The sequence below is a fragment of the Manis pentadactyla genome, chromosome 13 (assembly GCF_030020395.1).
Source record: "Manis pentadactyla isolate mManPen7 chromosome 13, mManPen7.hap1, whole genome shotgun sequence".
Taxonomy (NCBI): Eukaryota; Metazoa; Chordata; class Mammalia; order Pholidota; family Manidae; genus Manis; species Manis pentadactyla.
The window spans coordinates 74,428,350-74,455,675 of NC_080031.1; the positions used below are offsets into that span (position 1 = coordinate 74,428,350).

General features: G+C 35.7%; 1 pseudogene; it reads right to left on the reverse strand.

Moving 5' to 3' along the window:
* Positions 1-1,136: 1,136 nt before the first annotated feature.
* LOC118909014 (olfactory receptor 14A16-like) lies at positions 1,137-25,495 on the reverse strand (annotated as a pseudogene).
* Positions 25,496-27,326: the final 1,831 nt, after the last annotated feature.

A 27,326-nucleotide genomic window follows, 5' to 3' on the forward strand; every position in this document is an offset into this window, starting at 1 on the left:
AAGGCATATAGGATAAAAGACCCTTATTCAAAATATGCAAAGAACAAATAAAATTCAACAATAAGAAAACAAACACTCCCACTGAAAATTGGGCACTTCACTGACGAAGACAGGTGTGAAATAAACGTTTGAAAAGATGCACCATATCATATGTCATCAAGAAAATAAAAATAAAATCAATGAGATACCACTGCACACAATTTGAATGGTCAGTTCCAGACATTAATAGAAATGCTGCCGAGAAGGTATAGCACCAGGTGTTCGTACATATTAGAAATAGGAATTCAAAATGGTACAGCCATTTGGAAGCCAGTTTTGGTCGTTTTTTTACAAACCATATATACATTTATCATGTGGTCCAGCAAACATGTTCCTTGGTATTTACCCAAAAGAGTTGAAAACTTATGTACACAAATGAAAATGCAAAAGAATATCAATAGCAGCTTTGTTCTTAATTGCTAAACCTTGGAACAAGCCAAGGTGGCATTCAGCAGGTGGAAAGGTTAATGAATGCGGTGCATGCAGACAATGGGATATTATTCATAAATAAAAGGAAATGAGCTGTCTAGCTATAAAAAGACATGGAGAAACTTAAATGCCCATTACTAAGTAAAATAAGCTAATTTCAAAATGTTCTTCATTGCATGATTCCAACTGAATCACATTCTACAAAACTAAAAATTATGGAGAATGGAAGAATTCAGTGGGTGCCAGAAGCTGACAGAAGTAAGGGAGAAAAGTAGGCAAAGCAAGAAGATTCTGGGGGTAGTAAAATGCTCTGTGTGATGTTATACTCATGAGTAAATGTCATTCTACACTTATACAACTCAAAGAATATAAAACACTAAGTTAGAAACCCTAATGTAAACTATGGATGTTGAGTAATTATGAGATGTTAACAGTACATTGTTAGTTTAAATGAAGTGTGACTCTTGTTAGTTATATTGCTCTTGTGGGAGGCTATGCATTTGTGGGTATAAGGGCTTTGTGGAAAATCTCTATACCTCACAATCAATTTTGTTACAAACCTAAAAATCTTCTGAAAAATGTCTTTAAAGGATTTTAAGAAAAATATTACCAAATAATGGACATTTAATTATTGATGATAATTGTTATTGGAATAAAAGATGGAATATCTAATGATTTTGGGTGAATAGTCCCTTCAGCAACATTTCCAGACACTTTTTAAGGCATTATTTTTTAGACTGTATATCATGGGATTAAAGGTTGGGGGAGCCATGGTGTAGAACACAGAAATGACAAGGTCAAAAATGGAAGGGGCCTGTGAAAATGGTCTTAGATAAGCAGAGAAACCAGTGGAGAGAAATAACACAATCACAATCAGATGTGGAAGGCAAGTGGAGAGGGCTTTTGACTGACCTTCTGTTGATGGCATTTTCTTGACAGTGGAGAAGATGTAGACATAGGAAATAATGATGAAAATAAAACAGCAGATATCCAATACCACACTAATGAGGATAGGTACAATCTCTCTTATTAAGTTTTCTGAGCAAGAAATAGCCAATAACTGTGGGATATCACAAAAAAATGGTGGACCACTTTAGAACCACAGCAGGATAAGGAGAAGGTACTGGCTTTGTGCATTATGGCGATCAGACCCCCACCCAGCCAGGACACAGCTGTCAACTGAACACGCATATGCACATTCATGATGACCTCGTAGTGCAGGGGGTGGCATATAGCAGCATGGCGGTCAAAGCACATCACGGTGAGGAGATTCATCTCTGCAGTCGTTAAAAACACAAGCTGAAAGACCTGGGCTACACAGCCAAGAAATAAGATGGAGTTTCTGTGAGTCAAGGAGTTGGCAATGGATTTGGGGATTGTGAATGTAACTAGGCAGAGATCCAAGAAGGACAAATTCTTTAGGAAGAAGTACATGGGGATGCAGAGATGCTTGTCCAAAGTTATGATCATGATAATGAGGACGTTATCAAGATGAAGAGCACTGAGTGCAAAATATACATATTTTCATTGGTAGAAAATTCAGTGACGGTAAATTCTGTCACAGCTGTGAGATTTGTTGTGCTTGGAGACATAAATCTGTATTTAAAAAAAAAGAGAAATGAAACTTCATTTACAAGTCCTTCCATATTCAACTTCTAAGACAGTTCTATATTCATATAGTCATCACACAATCTATTTAATAAAAATGTTACTCCTACCATGTGGATTGATCACCAACAGTACCTGAATAAAATTGCTTTGCTGAACCACTTTATACTCAGTGCACATGCACGTGCCATTTTTATTACCCAAATATGTTCTATGTAAGATGCTGAAGGACTGAAAATTTAAACCGACCTTAACGTAAGTGTCCTAATGAAAAACACCCTCCCCATATCTATAAATGAATCCTGAGAAACAAACTGATAACTGCTAAATTGTGTCCTAATCTTAATGTCCTTACATCCTATCCCATGACTAACAACATTTGTTTCAGCACATCTTCCAATAAATTGAACAGTAAACAATTCTTTAAAAAAATGAATTACAAACTTTCCTCAATCCTATAAACTATTTAACCTACATTCTCTCTACAAAATACTTAATCTGGAGATGTTCTTGCATTTAACATTTTAATATAGAGATAGATCTAACTACGTTTCTCACATTCATAATACTGAAATTATTTATCATAAAAGTAGGTGATTTTATTCATATATGCATTATGGTTCTATATGACACATATCCTGATTACCTTAGGTATCAAATCCTACAGGGTATGACCTAAGATTGTTGGCCTCATATTCATCAATTTATCACTTCCTTTTAATATTTCCCACTTTATCTGACTTTTTCCCCATACCTAATAAGTTAAAAAGTGTTTCTCCATAATCTTTTTTCTTTTCCATGTCTGAACTTCCAGTCCCACAATGCATGAACTTGCAAGCATGATATTTTCCACGTTCACCTATTCCCCATCTATTTTCCTGTCTCCTTCTATCCCTAACATAAGATGAATGCAAATACGTGGTGGGGGAGAAGGGAACATTTATAGCTGGAGCTAAATTCATTCTTGGTCTGCCGAGTGTAATTTTCCTATTTTTTCAGTAACACATTGATACCTTCTGTTTGTACAGATTTTGTTCATCAACCTTCATGCAAATGTGGTAAAATATTAAGCCTTTACTATACAATATTGTATCACACCCAGTCTTCTTATTCTAATTCTCTAAAATATTATGTTCCTCTTTTCTCCATGGTGCTGGACTATGTGAACATCTTCAGTACATATTGGTTGTTAGGTTTGGGAAAGTAATAATATAAAGCAATTTTAATATATTAGTGGAAATAATTTCACATATTTTAATGAAAACAAAATAATGTTTAAAACGTATTCCAGTCAAAGATTTAAAAATTTGGGAGTGACTTAAAACACATGCTCGTAATGATAAAATTAGATTTGATATACATGTGCTGATATCTCTGTTAAACTATTGTGAATTCTTCATTTTACAAGATCAGTAGCAGTCTCTCAGTGACAGACTAAGAAAAACCCAGGTGTTCATCATGATAAATAGATTTCCATATCTGTCCATCAATTGGAATGTGATATATTAAATGATTAAGAAATAATGTTTCATCGCATCCCTGAAGATACAATCTGACTCATATATGTCATTAATATTTTAGGGGTTGAAAAATATAACACGCCTTTTTTGAAGATTCAACATTATTTTAATTTTAGTTTCATCTTGAGGCTCTTCATTATTTACTGTCTACTTCTCATTAATTGTTATTTCATTTAACATTTATACACTTTCACCTTAGTATTCTAAATGCTAATTTCAGCACTAACAGATAGGAATGTAATACTGTAATAAAACCACTAAAAATCATAATCAGTGGAGCACCTTAAATTTAATAAAAATAATGTTTTCTCCCACTGAAACTCACCTCAAAAAAGCTGATATTGTTAACTGAACAATTTGTGTACCACACAATAAATTGATCCCTCTAGATATTTTTTAGTGTTTATTACAGTAAAATTAGTAATTTAACTACTGTTACTTTTTTTCAAATATAAAATGAAATTTTAAATCTAGAATACTTTAATTTAAAACAATTTTTCCCAAAAAATTATTTAGTAGTATACCTCCAAATCCTGCTACATAAAAGTTCCCGTTGTCTACTTAAGCTTTTTTCTAGTGAAATTTACTGCCATCACAAGGACAGAAGGATACACATCTCAACTGAGTAGAGATGACTAGCTTTGTTGATTCCTCTGAAAAGTTGTATGATTCTCAACTCTGGTTTCATCAATTACTCAGTCAAAAGAAACAGGAGACCTGAAGAGCTTGACCATTTTACCTCTCCTGCTGTCTCTTGTGTGTTTAACCATAGTCCAAGAGTTGTAATTTATCAAGCTGTTTTATTCCAAAGGGAATATAGTGTTATTGTTTTCTCCATTAACCTGCTCAGTCAGTATCAGTCTATACTAAATCTCACTCAATTATTAGTGCGATCAGTGTGCCATATTTTAACTTTGTTAGTGGTTTACATATCTGTGACAGGACTCCAGTTAATCTAGCATCCAATGTTTCAGTTATTTATTGAGTGCCTACTATGGGTCAGACTCAGTAAACTGCAATATGTCATTAAAAGCAGTGCAGTGAGTCAAATTCCAAAGGTGAGCGTGTATGCACTGTCTCTTACCTGGAGATGGAGGCCTTGAAGAGAGACTGGAGGAATAGAATACAGTGCAGTCCCAAAGGGAGGGCTACTAACACCAGGTCAGTTAAGAGCACAAGCGGGGGTTTGACATGTGAGTTTGATTATCTCCAGGGGAGCAGGGAAACAAGAGGCTAGAATATGAGTGAACAAAAAGATTTCATGATCAGGAATACTGCACTTCATGTGAAGCTGTTAATTTTTACTGTGAGAGGAAAGACAGGTGGTTTTGAGTAGGAGAGAAGCATGTCATGTTATACTTAACCTTGATCACTGTCTGGTAGTGTAGACTGTAGAGAAAGTAGACTTGTAGGAAGACTGGATGCAAATACATGGAAAGGAGATATGTCCACAGATTATAATAATTACTATTGTTAATACACTATACTACACCAAACCATCTACAGATTCCATTTAATCCTTATCAAAATTATAATGTATTTCTCACAGAAATTGAAAGCTACCATAAATTAGTATGAAATAAAATGTACTCTGACTAGAAAAAGCAGCCTTGAAAAGGACAAAGTTGGAAGCATCTCACTCTCTCATTTGAAGCATTCTTATCACAGTAATCAAAATAGTATAGTACTGGCATAACACTAAATAAATGAATCAGTGGAACATATTGGCTACCCAGAAATCAGTGCACTTATATATATTCTAGTAATATTCATCGAGGGAGCCAAGAAGATGAAATGAGAAATGATATCTTCTTCAATTAACAGTAGTGGGGAAAGTGAATAACTACATGATTAAAATAAAATGGTCCCCTGTTTTACAACACTCACAAAAACTAACTCAAGATGGATTAAAGACTTTCATGTAAGATCTGATACCATAACTCTCCTAGAAACCAGAACCAAGAGCCGCCTTGACATGGTTGTGGCAAAGTTTTTTGGATATGACACCAAAAGCATAAGCATCAAGGGAAAAATAAACAAGTAGAACTACCCTGAACTACAGCGCTTCTGCAGAGCAGAGAAACAGGAAAACAAAAAGCAATGCATGAAAAGTTGAAAAATATTTGCAGACCATCTACCTGACAAGGAATTAATACCCAAAATACATACATGCAAAGTAATAGCAAAAACTAAGCAAAAAAAAAAAACAAAATGTGGTTTAAAAATAGATATCTACAACAAAATGCAAATAAAATGAGGTATCACTTTATGATCTGTTAGAGGGCTATTCCCAATAAAATGAGACACTAAGTGTTGGCAAGGATGTGTGGAGAAAAGGGAGTCCTTGATGGGAATGTAAATTGGCACAGCCAGTGTGTAAGACACTGTGAACATCACTCAAAAAATAAAACTACCATACAAATCACCAATCCCACTTCTGCATACATACCTGAAAGAAATGCAAATATTGTATTCATTTCAGTACTACATCCATAACCAAGAAAGATGTGGAAACATCTAGATGCGGAAATCCTAAGTGTCCTTCAAGGAATGATGGAAAAAGTGTGACTTCATTTACATAATGTATATATATAAATATATATATATGTACTGAAATATTATGCAGTTCTATAAAAGGAAATTTTGCCTTTCTCAATAATTTGGATAGACCTTGGAGGCATTATACTGAGTGAAATAAGTGAGACATACAAAGAATAACACTCTATGTTTTTATTTATATGAGGGGTCTAAAGAAGCTGAACTCATAGAAATAGAGCATCAAATGTTGATTGTTGGGTCTTGGATGGGGGAGAAATTTGGAGTAGTTGGTCAAATGGAACAAATTCCCAGGTGTAAGAAAAATAAAAGCCATTTATCTAATGTACAGCATGATGACTATAATTAACAATACTGTGTATATACTTGGGGGTTATTAAAAAAGTAGGTCATCACTCATCACTACACACACAAATCATAATTATGTGAGGGGTTAAAGGTGTTAACTAACCTTACATTAGAAACAATTTTTCAATACATTTGTGTCTAATTATAACATTGTAACCTTAAATCTACTTCTGTTTTGTTTCAATAATAAATAAATAAATCTAGGGAAAAAAAGCACGAACAAAAGGAGATACACTATGACAATTTCACTGCTTTGATACTAACTTTGATCACTCGCTTGAAATGCTGGCTGCTAACTTCTCTAGGAGTAATGATCAGTACTAGGTGGGCAGATACTTTGATACTAGACCTCTTGTTAGACTGAAAGTTATCATTCCATTTTCTAATCCCTTAAGTTCTTTATATACTATATGCTCTCCTGAAATTCTGTGCAATGTGCTTAGTGGGGTTTTTTTTAGTGTGTAACACATTTTTTTATTAAGTTATCATTGATATACACTCTTATGAAGGTTTCACATGAAAAACATTCTGGTTACTACATTCACCCATATTATCAAGTCCCCCCTTACCCCACTGCAGTCACTGCCCGTCAGTGTAGTAAGATGCCACAGAGTCACTAGTTGTCTTCTCTGTGCTACACTGTCTTCCCTGTGACCTCCCCACACACCATGTGTACTAATCGTAATATCGCTCAATCCCCTTCTCTCTCCATCTCCACCCACCCTCCCTCTCCCCTCCCCTCCCTTTTGGTAACCACTAGTCCCTACTTGGAGTCTGTGAGTCTGCTGCTGTTTTGTTCCTTCCATTTCGCTTTGTTGTTATACTCCAGAAATGAGGGAAATCATTTGGTACTTGTCTTTCTCCACCTGGCTTATTTCACTGAGCATAACACCCTCTAACTCCGTCTATGTTGCTGCAAATGGTAGAATTTATTTTCTTCTCATGGCTGAATAGTATCCCTTTGTGTATATGTTCCACAACTTCCTTATTCATTCATCTACTGATGTACACTTAGGTTGCTTCCATATCTTGGCTATTGTAAATAGTGCTGCGATAAATATAGGGGTACATGTGTCTTTTTGAATCTGAGATCTTGCTTTCTTTGTGTAAATTCCTGAGAAGTGGAGTTACTTGGTCATATGGTATTTCTGTCTTTAGTTTTTCGAAGAAGCTCCATAGTGATTGCACCAATTCATATTCCCACCAACAGTGTAGAAATTTTCCTTTTCTCATATCCTCACCTTCAGTTTTAAATGTTTGTAGCAGTGGAAAGTGTTCATATGATGTCAGATTCTATATACTTTTGAAATTAGAGCCAAGACAATTTGCTAATGTGGAATGTGCAGTTAAGAAGGGATCCAAAAGAAACAACAAGTGTCCTTTGCTCTTCAGGAGGCAGAGATCTAGGGATCCCTGCACTATGGACATATTCACACCTCTGGGGAGTCATACAGGAAGGGGTCCCGTGAGACCTGACTGTCGTTGGAGGAGTACTCTCTCTCTCCTGCCTGTATGCACAGCTTCTCCTGGTTAATCTTCCTTTAGATGTATTTCACAACATGGAGCCTTGTAAATCCCTAAATGTATAAACACATGGCTCTGCAAACTCATTTTTCTACCCCATATCTACTCCTTCAGAAGTGTTAAAAATCTTCCATGCCATCTGGAAATTATTAATCAGCAAAATCCTTTAGATTTTAAAACTTCTTCCTGAATGTCCATTCAAACATCATCTCCTTAAAGCACGGGGCTTCTCTGAGAATACATCCCACCCTGAAGTCCTCTCCAATGGTGTTGATATGTCTCTGGAATAAGGACTTGCTGCCTAACTGAGGTCAGCAGACATGCTCAGGTATCACCATTTCAGGACGTACCTGGGGAAAAGCAGTAAATGCCCTGCCATGACCGCCCACTATGACTGAGCAATGTTGGGATGAAGGGACACCATGTAGAAAGTGCTGGCTCTGAGCCCTAACCTGATGTTGGTTCATGACATTGGGAGTTCTCCAGATGAGACTCAAACTGACCACCACTCACAGGCGGGCAAGGAAAAACTAAAGAAAGAGGCAGGCCATTCCATGTAGGTGGGTGGCAGGTTTGATAAGCAAAGGAATTTACATACATTGTTTTTCTTGGGTGGCTGCAAGGTGAATACATGTCTGGCCTGCCCACCAGTATCTTAAAAGTGTACACAGAGGCCTTAATGGTTTCAGGAATTTATAGGATCCAGATGGTCTCCGTAACACTAATCAGTCATAGCTGTATTCTTGAATCAGCTCCTACAGTGGGAAGGTGGCACAATCTAAGGAGAAGGGAGAGAGAGGAGCCTTCCACTTCCCAGTTCCACCTTGTTCATCAGTAGTGCTTATGCCTCTCCATGACCGCCTCCAACATTAGGCAGGGAAAAGCTTTGCTGACTCACCTCCTGCCCAATCCTGCTTCTTTCTAATTCTTTTCACTGGTAGTGTTGATTTCTGAACCATACCCAACTCAATTTAATATCTGTGTCCAGGCAACCCTACCTGCAACACAGAGGGTGTTGCCTTCTCTTTCACCCCCTTATATCACTCAGTCTAAGGAATAGCATGTCTGCCTTGCTGTCCATCACCAGTTCTAGATTCTTCTCCCTGCTTCTTCCAGGGGTGATGAGTTGCTTGAATTTTATGTCATAAGCCAATACTTCCTTCTCACCACTTTTGTTGAGTCATTTACCCTCCAAGATTCCCCACCTGGTTGGTCATGCCCAGTTTGACTTCTCATTGTCATTATCCTAGACAAAATGAAAGATGAGTAATGTGATATATGATTAATGTAATCATTTTCAGAATGATATTTTTCAATAACTGAATTTTTATAAGACCACTATAACTTAATATACATTTAGAATGAAATTCTTCAGTTCCAAAAAAATTAACTGCAGTGATGGTGTGATTTCATTTAATTTATTAGTGCTTCTAGTAGGAGCTTTCAATTATATGTTTTAGTCTTACGTCTGAGCAAAGAATTTTCTCAGTGTTATGTACATATTTTTCAAAACTTGAAACTTTTTGCAGAATAGATTTTATAATTACCCTTAAATGTTATACAAAATTGATATATCTTGATTTTAACAGTATTGTGATATCTGTAATATTTTTGGTGTGCTTTTTATAAATAATGGATAAATTATATTATATTTTTTTATTTTCTTTTTTTACTGAAACCATTCTAGTTTCATCATATATTAGATCAAAAATATTTTTACATATTTAATTTTTAAACTTCAACTTAAAGTTTATTCTTCTGAAGATATTTATTGTGTTCATGTAAGTTTAATTATTAATGTATTTTAAGATAGATATTCAACTTAAAGAGAAAAGGGAGTTCAAATAAGAATTGAATCATGTATGTAGTCTGAAATATTTTAAAGACATAGTAATTTGGCTAGGATATACACAGTACCTTTGCTATATTATTCTGAGATATGAGAGTTTGTAAGGTTTGAACAAGAAGTGATCTGGATTATTTAAAAAAATTGTTAGTCTTATCAATAAAACCAAAAAAATGTGATTTTCTTTGGCAGGTTCAATGTATTCAGATTTCCCTCTTTTAAAACAAAAATACTTGGAGTATATTGGAGGAGCAAGTAAGTATATTGGAGGGGAAAATGGTGGCAGTGTGAGAAAAAAAGCAGAAACTTCACAAAACCACATACAACACAAAAATAGAGCAAATACAACTAATCCTGAAGAAGCAACCCAAAGATGGCAGAACAGACTTTCTACATCTGTGGAAAATAGAAGACCTCAGAGAAAAGGATAAAGTAGTAAAGCTGCCCTCCGGCAGGACCCAAATAATCTAGAATAAAAACATGAGCCTCTTTTTCCTGCAGACATCTCCTTGGGCAAAAGAAACAAAAGCAAAAATGAACAAGTGGAACGATAACAAACAAATGTTTCTGTGCAGCAAAGTACACCATGAGCAGAAAAAAAAGGCATCCTATAGTATTGGAGAATATATTCATAAATAACTTATCCAATAAGAGTTTAACACCCGAAATATATAATGAGCTCCCTCACACATCTTAACACCCAGAAAACAAATAACCCAAATACAAAGTGGGTGGAGAATCTGAACAGACCCTTCTCCAAAGTAGAAAATCAAATGGTCAAAAGGCACATGAAAAGATGTTCCACATCACTAATTATTAAGGAAATGTAAATTAAAACCAGAATGAGCTTTCACCTCACACCTGTAAGGATGACCAACATCCAAAAGACAAGAAACAACAAATGATGGAGAGGATGCAGAGAAAGGGGAACCCTCCTACGCTGCTGATGGGAATATAAACTAGTTCAACCATTGTGGAAAGCAATATGGAGGTTCCTCAAAAAACTAAAAATAGAAATACCATTTGACCTGGGAATTCCACTCCTAGGAATTTACCCAAAGAAAAGAACTTCTCAGATTCAAAAAGACATATGTACCCCTATGTTTACTGCAGCACTATTTACAATAGCCAAGATATGGAAGTAACCTAAGTGTCCATAAGTAGATGAATGGATAAAGAAGATGTGGCACATATACACAATGGAATACTCTTCAGCCATGAGAAAGAAACAAATCCCACCTTTTGCAAGAACATGAATGGAGCTAGAGGGTATTGTGCTCTCAGTGAAATAAGCCAGAGGGATAAAGACAAGTACAAAATGATTTCCCTCCTTTGTGGAGTATAACAACTAAGCAAACCTAAAGGAACAAAACAGCAGCAGACTCACAGACACCAAGAAATGACTAGCAGTTACCAAAGGGAAAGGGTTGGGGAGGGTGGGTGGGGAAAGATGGAGAAGGGGATTAAGGGGTATTATAGTTAGCACACAATATAGATAAGTCATGGAGAAAGCAGTATAGGACCGAGAAGATAAGTAGTGACTCTACAGCATCTTGCTCTGCTGATGGACATTAATTATAATGGGGTGGGGAGGACTTGATAATATGAGTGATTGTTGAAATCGCAATGTTGCTCATGTGAAACTTTCATCAGACTATATATCAATGATACCTCAATTTAAAAACCAAAAAGAATTCAGGAAAAAAAGTTCATTTCCTTTTAAATTCTTAAACTGATTTAAAATGTAGGATCTATTCTGAACTCTGAATTCTAGTGAATTTGTCTATATGTCTGTCACATATAGTTGACTACTGTACCTTTCCAGGAAGTTTTAAATAAGGAAGTATATTCTCTAATCTTGAATTTTCTCCTAATTTTTCCCTGACTATTCTGGGTCCTTTGAATTTTTACATTAAATTAATTTTTTTAATTAAATTTTAAATTAAATTACATTTTACATTAAAACAAATGGAACCCATGCATATCCACGAATTAATAATATTATTGGTTTATCAATTTTTACAAGAAATCCAAGTGGAATTTAACTGAATATGTAAATCAATTTGGGGAATGTTGCCATCTTAAAAGCATTATAATATCTGAATTCAAGAATTTGTGATTTTTCCCTTTTTCCCATTTTTTAAATTTCTGTCAACAATTTCTTATATTTTTATGAGGATAAGATTTATACTTGTTTGGTTAAATTTTTCAATAAAAAATTTATAATTTTTCTGTTCTAAATTGAATGGTGTTTTTAATTTCATTTTGTAATTTTCATTGGTGGTGAGTATAAATCCCTTTATTTTTTTTTATGTTTATTATGTACTGTGAATCCTTTATGGATCCCATTTCAAAGATCATATAATTTAAAAAAGGGATAATTTTACTATTTATTTTCAAAATAAGCACTACAAAAATTGTATATAATGGCATGTTTTTAGGCAAAAAAAATTGCTGTAACTTTAATATATCGACATGAAATGTATACATAAACATATATGCATATAAGAGCAATTCCTTCTAATATTGAATAATTTTTTTGAATGTGATTAACATTATATTCAGTAAATATTAACCTTCCCTAAAGATAGCTTGTGCCTTTTGTCTTGAGAACCTGGAAGGTAACTGCTAAGACTTTCCAACATCCTGTCCTTAAAAGATATTTTTTACATAGAATCTTTAAGACATGCCTGTTCATCTATTCAAATAATTTGATTTATGGCAGGAACTTTGAACCACACACAATAGCATATCCACATATAAAAGAACTACAAGCTAAGGTAAATCACACAGGAAGTTATTCATACCTATATATCTCACCTGAAAAAAATCTTTGGAAAACAAAACTTTGGTGATCTTCCCTTGTTGAAAATATTTCATGTGCACTACTGTTATTTCATAATATAAAGTTTTCATACTCTATATTTCATATAAAATATTTCATGCAAGATATTGTTGCTGGGATCATAAGTTATGTAAATTTGCACTTGGAACACGCCTGGGCTCTTACCTATGTGTCTCTTCTTTTTAATGTGCTCATTTTAATCTGTATCTTCACATTTTGATAAATTTTAATGAGTATAATGGCTTTTTGGAATTATGTACATCCTTCCATTGACTAGATGAATATGAAGGTGATCTTGGGGAGCTGGTGTCAGACGTAGGATTTCCCAGAACTGCTCTGAATCACTGAAACATGGTCAAAGAATGGTGTAGGCAAAGGAAGGCTGTAAGCACCACTGTTGATGAAATTTAATGCCTTCATGACCAGTGTGTCTCCCATTCCATCTGACATGTGATCATTTATAGATGTAAAAGTTACAAATAAAATTTAGAAGTTCCAGATGCAACTCTGTTATAAAAGGAAATAAATATATCAAGAAGCTGTATATTATACAATGCCATGGTTACTGTTGTCTCTAGTAGCTAAAATGAAAATAAAGAATGTACACATTAGGATGTTTGGGGCCAATCTTGGATGTATCCAGTATGAATTACAGCTTGTAGTCACAAATCACCACCAAAGGGACTCATCCTGGCAGGATATAAATATTTAGTTATTTAGAAATGGAATGAATAAAGTGATAAATGACTGATTCAAAGCAATGGATTTAAATTAAAGCTTAATTGTAATTATTTGGACTCTATTTTGATTTTTATACCCCATTGGACGAAACAGATTGTTTTGAAGGTATATAGACAGTATTTAATATTTTAGCTTTATTGTATTTCTTATACCTTGATTATTTCATTTGATTAATTAATAAGCACTTTTCAAGGTAAAAGCTATGTATAAGAGTTGTGCATATTTAATTCAGTAAACCAATTTATAATACATATTTACAGCATACCAGGACATAATTGTTCTCTAACCAATTTTTTTCTAGCATCATCTTATCCCTTTGCAATTGACTACAGGTTTCTGAAGTATGTTAGCAGATATGGACAACCTCACCATCTTCACAGAATTCTTCCTCATGGACGTCTCAAGCTCCCGGGTGCTCCAAATCTTGCAAGGTTTGATATTCTTAGTGATTTATCTGGGTGCCCTGGCCGTAAATCTAGTGACATTTACATTCATTGTTATAGATCCACATCTTCACTTCCCCATGTACTTTTTTATGGGCAATTTATCCAATATAGATTTTGGATACATCTCAGTTACTGGTCCCAAATCCATCACAAATTCTTTGATGGGTCATAAAGTGATTTCTCTTAGAGCATGTGCTGCCCAGACTTTCCTATTTATTTTCTTTGAATCTGCAGAGTTCTTCTTCCTTGTGATCATGCCCTATGTCCGCTAGGTCACCATCTGCCACCCTCTGCACTATTCGTCCACTGTGAGCCACCGTTTCTGCACACAGGCATCATGTAGCTCCTGGGCCAGTGGGCTGGTCTATTCTGCTGTCCACACAGGGACCATGTTCAGTCAACCCTTCTCTGAGTCCAATGTGATTCACCAGTTTTTCTGTGAGGTACCTCAAATTATGAGCATTTCATCCCAGGCTGTGCAGTTTTCTGAGTTTGTGGCCCTTGCTGTCAGTGCCTGCTTTGTATTACTTGGATTTGTCATCTTATTTGCCTCATATGTTCACATCTTTTCAGCCGTGCTGCACATGCGTTCTGTGGAAGCGCAGAACAAAGCTTTGTCCACCTGCTCCCCCCAGATAGCTACACTCACTCTGTTTATAATCACAGGATTGTTTGCGTGCTTAGGTCCTGTTTCAAACTCACCAAGCATTCAAACCCTCGTCACAGCCATGTTCTACTCCATGGTGTCCCCCTTAGTCAACCCAATCATCTTTAGCCTGAGGAACAGGGAGATTAAGTCTGCTGTGCATAGAATGTTAAAGAAAGCTTTCCAGTCCCATAGAAGCAATTTTATGTCTTAACGAGAAATTAATGTTATTCTAATCAATATAGGAAAGTATGTATAAAAATATTAACTTTAATTTTATACTTACATATTAGTAGTGTGGTCATTTCATAAAAGAGAGATAAGAGAGATTAATGTATTAATAAATTTGAAGTAAATCATTTGAACAAAATACCTGTTTGAATAAAATGAGCTATTAATTCTTGTAGCACTATTTTTAAACACTTATTGTTATGCAGTATGTAGTGGTATTTTATGTAGTTTCATTCCAATGATTTTGCAAGTGAAAAAAGATCTAAAATGATAAATTTACTTCCCCACATGTACACTGATTTTTTGTAAAGCTGAGATGAAAAATCAGTTCTGTTTTTCTGTAAAATAATCCATACCTGTAATTTTTCACCTTATTCGTTTATTTCAGTGTATTTTCACATTCCACAGATGAACATAAAGGATGTAATTTTATTAGATACCTATTGTAAATAATACTTGTATTTGTTAATATGCCCATCATATGCATAAACATGCACCACATAAATCCTTTTTCAGATTGTTCAACTCTCAAAGACTTAGCAAAGTGAAAGTTGATAATTAGTACGCATACTAGGAAACCCTGTATAGCTCCTTATAGACATATAAAACAAAGCATCATAAAATAGTATTTATCATGCAAACATATAATTGTGATAGTGTTTTAATTAATGCTTAAAAGATGTATTAATCATTTATAAGATAAAGAATAAAAACATGGAGATAAGTTAGTTGAAGTCAGTTATTGACCTTCTTGCACATGGAACCTTGTTGCATGTGATGGGGTGAGACACAGGGAGATACAAATTTGGGGCCAGGAGAAGCTAGTCATTATGGTAGGTATGAGAGAAAATAAGCTTAACACACATTGCATGATTCCTATCAGAGAAAAACTATTTTTTGTTCTCTGTAACCATAAGAAGTTTTGGAGAAATTGTATGCATAATTCCTATTTCAGTGTTGAGTTAAATATTTTTATTCCAGCAGAGCACAGGAACTTATATTTATAAAAAGACATACGATTTCCATGGTTTCCAGATATACAGTAACCTTCATCTAGCCTAAAATTAAATCTTTAATTGAACAAGCTATGGCATGTCATGATCTACAGCCCTAACTGAACAAACTCAAAGGGAGAACTCCTTACAGTTTAGTTGTTAGATAAGTCAGAATTCATACTAAATATGGCTATCTGTTTTTGTTGTGTGATCCATTCATTCTAATAAATATTCCTATAAATAAATCTCATGTGTTTTGTTTTAACCCAAAGCGATTGTTGAAGTTGCTGAGTATAACTGTTTAATTTATTCTTCCTACAGCATTGCACCTCATAGGAATCGCCACATTTCATTTATTCATACCCTAACCAGTGAATATCTACATTATTCCAACTCACGTACACTAAAGGATTTTGTTAAAAAAGATCTCCTCCCGTTTCTACTCCATTCGTATTCGACTATATAATGATTACTGCACAGCCTTAGAAAATTGAAAACCCAGTTTTCCAATTGTTGTCACTCAGGTGTTAATAAAGTTTCATCTCAGTTGTATTTCAGAATATTAGATAAATAGAATTTCTTTTGAATGATGTACATATTGTACTTAAAAATATGTAAGGGAGTTATTTTATAAATATGTAAAGCTAGTTTTGTGCCCATTTTCATTGAATTATTGAATTTCTGATCATGTAACTGTGATTTGAAAATGTTAGTATATATTGATTTGTTAATAATATATATATTCATTTCTCACTTTGAAGAAAGAGAAGCATGTCCTATATTTACATTTCTATTTAAGCGGTGGCATCTTCTCTTTAAAGAAAAAAGTTTTATTACCATCAAACTATTTTATCTGAATTTTCAGGGTATCAATATTATTAGAGAAATTGTTTTTAACCCAAGAGCATAAACGTATCTAATTTTTTATTTTCTCTGGGGTTGTACTGTTTACAATTTGATTTTAAATATTCAAACTCCAGCATATTAGAGCAGAAAGAATGCAGTTGATTATATGTGATTTATCTCCTAAGGATGATACAGTTTTATTTTTCACTATCTACAACTCCACTTTTCTTTTGATTTTGGAAAACCCTTAATTAAAATATAAATTCACCTCGAATGCATACACCTATTTATGAACATTTTATGTTCATTTTATATATTTACTTCTCCATCAAAATATTAGTCTGGCTACCTAGAGCTACTGAAGAAACATTAATTTTACTTATGTACTTGTTCTTTTTAAACTTGAGTAATACCAGGAATACTCTGGGAAAACTCGTTTTACAAATACAAGGTAACATAGTCCTTTTTCAGATAATACTTAGGAATGGAATTTATACATATTAATTGTAAAATTGAAGTATAGAAAGAAATGATATATTTTAATGGTTCTCCATAAAGAAGATCCAAATTTCTGGAAAATAATTGCACATTTGTGGTTCTTTCTAATTTTAAAGGTACACTTGAGCACTTTCATTAAATACATTGTGTTTGGTACAGTGCTAATAGAATCCATTTCTGCATAGCAAAAAATGCATTGTTATATCAAACCTTCCCTCTCCTAAGATGTACCTACTATATGCTTAGCAATTTAGAGTTGGAGAAAGGAACATGGGCAGCTTCTCAACTTTTTATTATTCTAAATATTATCTATTTGCTAGCTTTTGTTTAGTCATTAACAGACTTAGAGCAGAAGAATATATCAGGTAAAGAAAGATAAAGAAAAATTCTAGATGGCTATTTTACTGGTAATTGTCATTGATGCTTTATGTGTATTATCAATACACATTTGCAGAACTTTTTCTAATGGTACACTATTTATTCACATACACTAGCAGACACTTTTATCAGGTTTATTGAGTGATAACTGAAAACCGTGATGTGGAATAAACCAAACTGTCCATTGAGAGATGAATAGATAAGAGTGTCATGTGTATAAAATGGAATATTATTCAGCCATAAAAAGAAAGAAATCTTGCCATTTGTGTCATCATGGAACTATCTAGAGGATATTATGTAAGCCAAGCACAGAAAGACAAATACCATATGATTTTATTTACTTGTGGAAATGAAAATAAAAACAACACAAAATGAGCAAAGTAGCGGTACACTCATAAACACTGGGTAGTTACCAGTGGTTACCATGGTGGAGGGGTTGGGATGGGGGTTGGGGAGGTTGAGGGAGATAAAGGGGAACAAAAATTCTTAATCATAATATAATTTGGTGAATCAGACATCTTGTTTATGGTAGTACAGCATGGAGAATACATCTAATGATTCTGTAACACGTTCCTATATAGGAAGATCATAACCGCACTGGTCGGGGTGAGGATTTAATAATATGGGTAACTGTTGAACCACCATGTTGTACACTTGGAACCAATATAAGATTGTATACCGATTACACTTCAGTTAACGAAAAGAAAAGTAACATTCTGTAAGTTTATAGTGCAAACCATGAAAATTTAAAACCGTATATGTGGTGAATGACAACTGCAATATGTTCCTAACACATTACCCTACATAATTACAATTTTTTGTTGTATGACATCTTTTAGAATTTACTCTCAACAACATTCAGTTGCATAATGCAGTATGGTTAATTACATACAACATACTGTACATTATTTTGTAGAAAATTCCTTTCTCCCTTCTCACCGTGGTAACCACTCATGTCTTTCTGACCCTATAGGTTTGCCTTTTCCAGAATACTGTAAATATAATCATGAAGTATGTAATCTTCTCTTTAAATTAAACCTTTTATTTTAAGATAATTGTAAAATTCACATTGTTGTGAAAATTCACCCTAATGGTAATGTCTTATAAAAACTATAGTGAAATATCAGAAGCAGGATTTGCTTTGATACAGTCAAGGTACAGAACATTTCCATTAACTCAAAGAAACCTCCTGTTTTAACAAGCTACTAATTAAATTGCATACACACATTAACAGAATAGGAATACAGATACATAACAAAAGCAGACCTACAATTACCAACCATATCCACCTATACATGCTTATGTTACTCTACAAGAAGTTATGTCAAAGAAATAACCAGTCTTCCCATGTTTTCTTCTGTCTGGTACTTCTATAGCTTTTATTCTTCCTTCCTAATTACAACCCCTAAGTAGAATTCTTGCCACATATCGAAAATTACCCAGTATCATAATTCTTCCAAGTGGTAAAGATACCTCAAGACAAATGCTGGGCATATAAGCCACAGGGCATAAATCTGCAAAGAAGTAAAAAGCTAACCTTTTCAAACAATAAGGCTTCTCTCTCACTTACCAACTTTATATTTCCCTGTATGGCCCTGGTGGATGGCTGGTTAGCCAGAAATGGGTAAGATTCTTGAAGGGAGGACCAACCTAAGACAGGCACAGTCGCAGGGAGGCCATCAGTTGAGAAATTGGGGATCAACAGAGGTGAGGCTTAGAACCTCAACCCCCACCCCTGTTTTGAGAGAAATCCTCTGGATGTTTTTTTGCCCTTGTCTAGCTTGGATTAATACTTAGCCTATAGGCACAGACCTGATCATCTACATTTGCCCTTTTACAGCACTAAATTATGTTTTCTACATTTATCTTGCATCTACTTACCACTTCAGCATTTTATTTAAAAAATATGGGAGAAATGTGGGATTCACATATAAATCAAGTATAAAAATCAAATGGATTATCATATCTGACTTGATTGTTTATAGTTCATGATGCGTGATCAAAACTGAAAGTTTCTGTGATATGACTGCCCTTGCACTGTTCACCATGTAAGAACTTATTCACTATGTAAGAATTTGTTCACCATGTAAGAACTTGTTCATTATGCTTCAGAAGATTGGAGACTGTTGAGAATTAGACTTGGGGTTGATTAATGATTGTGCATTGAGTCCCCTATAAAGAATTTTATTGTTGTTAACAACCATTTGATCAATAAATATGAGATGCCCTCTCAAAAAAAAGAACCCTCCTGTTGCCCTTTTATAGCCATGCCTAACTCCCTCCCTCCCAAGCCCCTGATCCTCACCCCTCGGCAACTACTAATTTGGTCTTTGTTTCTAATTTTGTCATTTCAAGTTTGTTCTATAAATAGAATCATACAGTGTGTGTGTAGTACTTTGGGACTGGCTTTTTCTTTTCTGTTAATTTATGGTATCATTGATATACAATCTTATGAAAGTTTCTCATGATCAACATTGTAGTATTAACATTCATCCATATAATCAAGTTGCCCCACACCCCACTGCAATAACTGTCCATCAGCATAGTAAGATGCTAGAGTCATTACTTGTCTTCTCCCTGCTGTAATGCTTCCCTCTGACCTACTGATATTATGTGTGCAAATTATAATGCTGCTTAATCCCCTTTTCCTTCCCCGCTTGCCAACCCTCCCCAAACCCTTTCCTTTGGTAACTGCTAGTCACTTCTTAGAGTCTGTGAGTCTGCTGCTGTTTTGTTCCTTCAGTTTTGCTTTGATGTTATACTCCACAAATAAGTGAAATTATTTAGTACTTGTCTTTCTCCACCTGTCTTATTTCTCTGAGCAGAATACCCTCTAGCTCCATTGATGTTGTTGCAAATGGTAGGATTTGTTTTTCTCTTACGGCTGAATAGTATTACATTGGGTATATGTACCACATCTAGTTATGGACACTTAGGTTGCTTCCATATCTTGCCTATATAAAAAGTGCTGTGATAAACATAGGGGACCATATATCTGTTTGAATCAGGGATGTTGTTTCCTCTGGGCAAATTCCTAGTAGTGGAAGTCCTGGGTCAAATGGTATTCCTATTTTTAGTTTTTTAAGGAAGTTTCTATTGCTTTCCACAATGATTGAACTAATTTACTTTCTCACCAACAGTGTTAGGAGGGTTCCCCTTTCTCCACGTCCTTGCCAGCATTTGTTGTTTCTTGTCTTTTGGATGATATGGCTACTGTAACTGGTGTGAGGTGATATCTCATTGTGATTTTCATTGGCATTTCTCTGATGATTAGTGATGTGGAGCCTCATTGTGGTTTTAATTGGCATTTCTCTGATGATAAGTGATGTGGAACATCTTTTCATGTGCCTGTTGGCCATCTGAATTTCTTCTTTGGGGAAGTGTCTGTCCAGATCCTTTGCCCATTTTTTGATCAGGTTATTTCTTATCTGGGTGTTGAGGGAAGGGGGATCTTTATATATTTTAGATGCCAACCCCTTATCATATATGTCATTTATGAAAATATTCCCCCATACTCGAGGATGTATTTATGTCCTTCTGATGGTGTCCTTTTCTGTGCAAAAGATTTTTAGTTTGATGAAGTCCCTCTTGTTCATCTTTCTTTTATTTCCTTTGTCCAGGGAGATATGTTCATGAAGAAGTTGCTCATGTTTATATTCAAGAGAGTTTTGCCTATGTTTTCTTCTAAGAGCTTTATGGTTTCATGACTTACATTCAAGTCTTTGATCCATTTCAACTTTATGTGTCAGAATGCTGTCAGTATTTTGGTAGGGGTTGCATTGAATCTGTAGATTGCTTTACATAGGATGGCCGTTTTGACAATATTAATTCTTCCTACCCAAGAGCAATGGATGAATTTCGATTCATTAGTGTCCTCTTTAATTTTCTCAAAAGTGTCTTGTAATTTTCAGGGTCTAGGTCTTTTACATGCTTGATTAGGTTTATTTTTATGTATTTTATTCTTTTTGTTGCAACTGTGAATTGTTTTCCTGATTTCTCTTTCTGCTAGTTCAATCATTAGTGTATAGGAATGCAACAGATTTCTGTGCATTAAATTTGTATCCTGAAAGTTTGCTGAATTCAGATATTGGTTCTGGTAGTTTTGGAGTGGATTCTTTATGGTTTTTATATACAATGTCATGTCATCTGTAAACAGTGACAGTTTAAGTTCTTTCTTACCAATCTGGATGCGTTTTATTTCTTTGTGTTGTCTTATTTCCATGTCTAGGACCTCCAGTACTATGTTGAATAAAAGTGGGGATAGTGGGCATCCCTATCTTGTTCCCAATCTTCAAGGAAAAGCTTTCAGCTTTACATTGTTAAGTATGATGTTGGCTGTGGGTTTGTCATATATGGCCTTTATTATGTTGAGGTTTCTGCCCTTTATACCCATTTTGTTGAGAGTTTTTATCATGAATATGTATTGAATTTTGTTGAAACCTTTTTCATTTTCTATGGAGATGATCATGTGATTTCTGTCCTTTTTATTGATATGGTGGATTTTTAAATGTTGTACCATCCTTGCATCCCTGGAATGAATCCCGTTTGATTATGATGGATGATCCTCTAGATGTATTTTTTAATTCAGTTTACTAATATTTTGTTGAGTATTTGTGCATCTATGTTCATTAGGGATATTGGTCTGTAGTTTTTCTGTGGTGTCTTTGCCTGGTTCTGGTCATAGAGTGACGCTTGCTGTATAGAATGTGTTTGGATGTATTCCCTTCTCTTCTACTTTTTGGAAATCCTTAGGAGAAATAGTATTATGCCTTCTTTAAATGTCTGATGAAATTCAGTGGTGAAGCCATCGGGACCAGGGATTTTAGTCTTTTTTAGGTTTTTGATTAATGATTAAATTTCACTGCTGGTAATTGGTCTTTTCAGATTTTCTGTTTCTTCCTGGGTCAGTCATAGAAGATTGGTAGTAGAAAGTTGTCCATTTCTTCTAGGTTATACAGTTTGTTAGCAAAGAATTTTTTATAGTATTCTCTAATAATTCTTTGTATTTCAGTGGTGTCTGTAGTGATTTTTTCCTTTCTTATTTCTGATACTGTTTCTGTGTGTAGAATCTCTTTTTTTCTTGATAAGTCTGACTAGGGGTTTATCTACTTTGTATTTTCTCAAAGAACAGGCTCTTGGTTTCATTAATTTTTTCTATTGTTTTTTTCATTTCAATATTATTTATTTCCTCTAATCTTTGTTTTGTGCCTCTTTCTACTGTCTTTGGGCCTAATTTGTTCTGTTTTTCCAGTTTCAATAATCATTAATTTAAACTGTTCATTTGGGATGGTTCTTCCTGCTTTAAATAAGCAGGATTGCTATATACTTTCCTCTCAACAAAATGGATATAGAGGGAAAGTACCTCAACATAATAAACGGCATTTCCTCTGCCTTCACGGCAACCCACAGAAGTTGGCGTGCTGCACTATTGTTTTCATTTGTCTCCATATATTGCTTGATTTCTGTTTTAAGTTGGTCATTGACCCATTGATTATTTAGGAGCATGTTGTTAAACCTCCATGTGTTTGTGAGTCTTCTTGTTTTCTTTTTATAATTTATTTCTTGTTTCATACCATTGTGATATGAGAAGTTGGTTGGAAGAATTTCAGTCTTTTTTAATTTCTGAGGCTCTTTTTGTGGCCTAGTATGTGGTCTATTCTGGAAAATGTTCCACATGCACTTGAGAAGAAAGTGGAACCTGCTGCTTTTGGGTGGAGTGTTCTATAGTTGTTTGTTAGGTCCATCTGTTCTAAAGTGCTGTTCAGTGCCTCTGTGTCCTTACTTATTTTCTGTCTGGTTGATCTGTCCTTTGGAGTAAGTGGTATGTTGAATTCTCCTAAAATGAATGCATTGCATTCTATTTCCCCCTTTAAATCTGTTAGTATTTGTTTTTCATATGTAGGTGCTCCTTTACTGGGTGAATAGATATTCGTAATGGTTATGTCCTCTTGTTGGACCAACTCCTTTATCATTATGTAATGTCCTTCTTTGTTTCTTGTTACTTTCTTTGTTTTGAAGTATATTTTGTCTGATACTTGTATTACCTACTTTGTACACCTACTTTTTTCTCCCTATTTTTGCATGAAATATCTTTTCCCATCCCTTCACTTTTAGTCTGTACATGCCTTTGGGTTTCAAGTGAATCTCTTGTAGGCAGAAAATACATGGGTCTTGCTTCTTTATCCATTCTGTAATATGTCTTTTGATTGGTGCATACATTCCATTTACATTTAGGGTGATAATTGATAGATATGTACTTATTGCCACTGCAGTATTTAGATTTATGGTTATCAAATATTCAAGGGCAGCTTCTTTACTATCAGTCTACCTTAAGTCACTTATTACACTATTATAAACATAGTCTGAAGATTCTTTTTCTCTCCCTTCTTTTTCTTTCTCCTCCACTATTTATATGGTAGGTGGCATATTCTGTATTCTTTGTGTATCCTTTGACTGACTTTGTGGGTAACTCATTTAATTTTTTATTTGGTTAGTATTTAAATGGCCTACTTCCTTTGCTGTGGTTTTATTTTCTCTTGTGATAGCTATTTAGCCTTAGGCACACTTCAATCTAGAGCAGCCCCTTTAGAATACACTGTAGAAAAGGTTTGTGGGAGGCAAAATCCTCAACTTTTGCTTATCGGGGAATTGTTTAATCCCTCCATCAAATTTAAATGATATTCCTGCTGGGTAGAGTATTATTGGTTTGATGCCTTCCTCCTTTATTGGATTGAATATATCATGTTACTCCCTTCTGACCTCTAAGGTTTCTGCTGAGAAATCTGATGATAGCCTGATGGATTTTCCTTTGTAGTTGTTCTTTTTTCTATTTCTGGCTGCTTTTACTACTCTGTCTTTGTCCTTGATCTTTGCCATTTTAATTATATATGTCTTGGTGTTGTCCTCCTTGGGTCCCTTGTGTTGGGAGATCTGTGGACTTCCATGGTGGTAGACTTTTCTTGACCAATAACTTCCTACTTGACACAGAGACAGCTGCACAAGTAAATCAGGTCACCTCCCTGGCTCAATTCCAGCAAACGCTCCAGAACCTGGAAGCAGCTCGAGAAGGGAAGGAAGTCCTCATTTTGAGCCAGGAGACCTTGTCTTAGTTAAGATAGTGTCCTCTATTGGTTCTTCTCTCACCGCCATCTGGGAAGTACTGCTTACAGTAATTCTCACACTCACTGCAGCAAAGGTGACAGGGCACAAGTCTCCAGTCCATTACTCCTGACTGAGGGCCTCGGTGTATGACAAACCAAGCCATCTGATCAAGGGAGGACCCCTTGATCCATTATTCTTGTGAGTTTGTAGGAGATGTGAAGATTCTTTTTAAGTGGCAGATGCCTAAGGTAAGCACCTCGTGACTCGAGTCCTGGAAACTTTTCAGCATCACTGTGTGAGTGGAACTTCTTGTTTTACTATTTTTCAATGTTATTGTGACCCCTTCCCAGTGGCCAGCAGTATCTGTGACCCTGCTGGGTTTAAAGTATGAGTAATAGCCTTAAACTCCACTTATTACTATTATTAACACCCTCCTTACTGACTCCTCTCATGGCAGCAGTGTATCCTCTGACTCTAGTAGTTAACGAAATTGATAATCTAAATAATAACTGGATCTGCCCCCACTGCAATCATTTGGTGGATGATACAGATGTCCTTGGTATTCTGATATCACTAGAAACAATTGCTAATACCATAACACAATACTGAGGTTTCTCTTATACAAACTGCACCACCACCAAAAAAAAGGACTAGGTAGAGGCCAGTGGTCCCTTGATCCACAGTGGGTTACTCCATTACTAGCTAAGCAAGAAGGCAAGGTCCAGCACCTTGCTGCCAAATCCAGTCTGTGCTTCTCTGATTCATGGGATGTGGGTCTTCTATTTCTATAACACCACCTTTATGTACAATCATACCTTACCTGAAGGGAAGCCACAATTCCGGGGGGATTCCACTGAAGAGGAAGAGGACTTTGATGTCTATAGCCTTCCAACACCATCACCCGAGATCCATGTTTGCAAGGCAAATCTCTGGCCTCTGGTTATGGTGGAGGAATAATAAATTTAATGCCACCAATCATTATGATAATGAGGTTTGGGCCACAGCCAACAATTCACTGGGGCAAGAGACTCTTGGCACTGGAACTAAAACAAAGACAATCCTCAACATCTCCTCCGAAAACCCCGAGATTTACCCTCCTTTTTCTGTCATTCAGCTAAATTTTGGAAGCCTTCAGGGTCAGTTGCCTCATACACATAATGAATCCCTCACCGATTTTCTCCCTTGTGTGCCCATAATTATTCCACAGGCTTACAACCCTCTAGTTTTGAACACTGAGGGCCATGGGTTTCCACTATTTTGGCCAAATACAGTAGTCTCCCAACCTCACACAAATGCTCTTAGTGACAAGGATGGTCTCCTGGAGTCTCACTGGCTGAGAATGGACTATTTTTCTTTGTGGAACAAATTTGTGCTGGCGAGAATCTTGGGGGGTGGAGCCAACATGGAGACGTGAGTAGGACAGTGGGAATCTCCTCCCAAAAATATATATATTTTTGAAAATAAAACAAATACAACTAATCCTAAAAGAGGGACCAGAAGACACAGGACAAGAGCCAGACTACATCCACACATGCGAGAGCCCAGCGCATGGTGAAAGGGGTAAGATCCAACACCGGGCTAAGCAAGACCCGAGCACAAATCCCACCAGCACCCAGAGGGAGGGCGAGGGAGCACAGGACTGCTAAACACACAGCCGCAACCACCAGCACCAGAGTGCAGACACAGTGCATGCATGGAGGGCTGGAAACTAGGGAAATAGGGCAGCAAGACCTCTGTGCGGGTTCCGAAGCTGTTGCCCCTGTGACAAAGAAAAGACAGTGCTTTTTGAAAGTCGTAAAGGGACAGGGACTTAACAGCTAGATGGAAAAAACACAGGTCACAGCTCAGTGGCTGGAAATTACAGGGAAAACAGGGTGCACTACACCCCTGGGCAACAGCTCTGAGAACTCTCATGGAGGTAAACAGACAAACAGCCCCCCATCTCCTCACATTAATTACCCCCCCAGGCTCTGTGAAAGCAGAGAAACAAACTAAGGAAAACCATGCTCACAGAAAGGGAGATACCTCCACTCCGGCTGGGCAAGACACAAAGACACAGCCTACGAGCAATTACGCAACAAAAGACACTAGGGGTCGCAGTTGTCCCAGTAAAGAAAGGACAGAAGCAAGTAAAAAGTTTGGCCCTCCCAGCTGACACTCAATACCACCTGTCAACAAGAAAAGGCAAAAAAGTATGATCCAGACAAGAATAACCCAGACAACTTCAGCATCTGCTGCAGTTTCTCCTGAAGAGGAACCTGGGGAGACAGATTTCGCCAGTCATCTTGAAAAAAAATTCAAAACAAAAGTCATAACCATGCTGATGGACTTGCAGAGAAATATGCAAGAACTAAGGAAGGAGAATACAGTAATAAAACAAGCTCTGGAAGGACTTCAAAACAGAATGGACGAGATGTAAGAGACCATTATGGACTAGAAACAGAGAACAGGAACACAGAGAAGCTGATGCAGGGAGAGATAAAAGGATATCAAGGAATGAAAGAATTCTAAGAAAGCTGAGTGACCACATAAAATGGAACAATATCCACATTATAGGGGTACCAGAAGAAGAAGAAAGAGAAAAAGGGATAGAAAGTGTCTTTGAAGTAATAATTGCCGAAAAATTCCCCAAACTAGAGGAAGAAATGGCCTCTCAGACACAGAGCTACACAGAACTCAAATGAAAAGAGATTCAAAGAGGGCAACACAAAGACACATAATAATTAAAA